Here is a 2375-nt window from a genome sequence, read left to right as displayed (position 1 = left end):
GGCTCGGGGAGAGGCAGGTTCTGGAGCACACGTCTTCAGTGCTATTGCTGGAGTGTTGTCAGGGCCCATAGCCTTTACAGTATCCAGTGCCTCCAGCTGTTTCTTGATATCACGTGGAGTGAATCGAATTGGCTGGAGACTGGTGTCTGTGACGCTGGGGACCACTGGAGGATTATAGAAGTTTATAAGATCATGTAGAGCAGAGGTAAGGTGATTAGGAAAGGTCTTTCCCCTAAGGTAGGAGAGTTCAAAACTAGGGGACATACTTTGAAGGTGAGAGGAGGAAGAGTTTAAAAAGGCATATGAGGCAACATTTCTTTCAGAGAATGGTTTGTGTGAGAAATGAAGTGTCAGAGGAAATGGTGGATGCAGGTACAGCTCCAAGGTTTGGAAGACATTTGGATAAGTCCATGAATGGGAAAGGGTTTGAGGGATATGGGCCAGGAGCAGGCAGGTGGAACCAGTTTAGTTTGGGAACATGGTCGGTATGGACTGGGGTCTGTTTCTGTGTTGTATGACTATGACCTCCTTCCATGTCCTTTACCCCACCCTCGTATCCCAGGCCCTGTCATGCTTTCAGCCCAGCTAGCTCATTCCCACCTGCTCCTGGTCCCCATTATCAGCTTCTCTTTCTCCTTGTCACGCTATCATCCATCTCCTTGTCTGCCTATTTGTTCTCCCCTCACTCTGGGCAGAAGCTCCACATCAGCCGCTCACTCCTTTCCAACTCCAGCCACCTGTCATCAGCACCTTTTCCTGGCTGTCAGAAGAAATCTTAACTCTGATTTCTCCCCATAAGTACTGCCAGACCTGCTGAGTTTCTCCAGCAATTTCTGTCTCTGTATAAAAGGAGAGTTTGCTAAAGCTCATTGTGGTGTTTCTGAGGCAAAGACAGGAGCAGTGTTCACTGAGAAAGCGGGGAAATGGCAGAGAATGTTAAACAAGCAAATTGTCCTGTCAGACAGTCTTTATTCCAGGGTAGATGGGAGTGGTGCACAGGGGCCCTATCAGACCAGACACCGAAGGAACTATCCAGGAACATGAAGATTCTGCTCGGCAAATCTCTATCCACCTGGAATCCTTCAAAAGTCTCCAATCAGATCAGAGATAGTAATAGACAGAGCTAAGTGATCCCACAGTCAATGGATCAAAACTGAGCTCTGCAGTCCTGCCCCATCCAGTGGTGAACGGTGGTGGACAATTAAACAGCTCACTGGAGCAGGAGGCTCCACAAATCTCCCCACCCTCAATGATGGAGGGGCCCAGCACGTCAGGGCAAAAGATAAGGCTGAAGCTCTCGCAGCAACCTTCAGCCAGACGTGCTGAGTGAATCTTTGAGGATGATACAGAGATTGGTGGAGTTGCAGATAATGAGGAGGATTGTCAGAGGATACAGCAGGATATAGATCAATTGGAGGCATGGGCAGAAAAATTGCAGATGGAGTTTAATCCAGACAAATGTGAGGTGATGCATTTCAGAACAGCAAATACAGGCAGAAATTATACCTGAATAGCAGAATCCTTACATAGAATATAGAACAGTACAGTACAGTACAGGCCCTTCGTCCCTTGATGTTGTACCAACCATTAACCTACTCTACGATCAAACTAACCCACAAACCCTTCGTTGTACTATCTTCCATGGGCCTATCCAAGAGTCACTTACATGTCCCTGATGTCTCTGACTCTACTCCCATCACTGGCAGTGCATTCCACACCCCCCCCCCGACTCTCTGTGTAAAGAACATACCTCTGACATCTCCCCGAAACCTAACTCCAAACACCTTAAAATAATTGCCCTTTGTGATGGACATTCCCGCCCTGGGTAAAAGTCTCTGGTTATCCACTCTCTGCCTCTCACCATCTTGTACACCTCTATCAAGTCACCTCTCATCCTTCTTCACTCCAATGAGAAAAGTCCTAGCTCCCTCAACCTTTCTTCATAAGACATGCCCCTCCAGTCCAGACAGCATCCTGGGAAATCTCCTCTGCACCCTCTCGAAAGCTTCCACAGCCTTCCTATAATGAGGTGACCAGAATTGAACACAGGAGTGGGTGTGGGATCTGGGTGTGCAGGTCCATAGATCACTGAAGGGGGCAGGGCAGGTAGATAAGGGAGTGAAAAAGGCCTATGCCATGCTTGCCTTCATTGGATGGGGCATTGGAAGGGGAAAGACAGGTTATGCTGCAGCTTTACAGAACTATAGTTAGGTCACACTTGGAATATTGCATACAGTTCTGGTCACCACACTACCAGAAGGATGTGGATGCTTTGGAGAGGGTACAGAAAAGGTTTACCAGGATGTTGCCTGGTCTGGCGATTCTAGCCATGGAGAAAGGTTGGATAGACTGGGTTTGTTTTCACTGGAATACAG

This window comes from Chiloscyllium plagiosum, chromosome 7 (assembly GCF_004010195.1).
Source record: "Chiloscyllium plagiosum isolate BGI_BamShark_2017 chromosome 7, ASM401019v2, whole genome shotgun sequence".
Classification (NCBI taxonomy): Eukaryota; Metazoa; Chordata; class Chondrichthyes; order Orectolobiformes; family Hemiscylliidae; genus Chiloscyllium; species Chiloscyllium plagiosum.
This window is presented reverse-complemented; position numbering follows the sequence as displayed.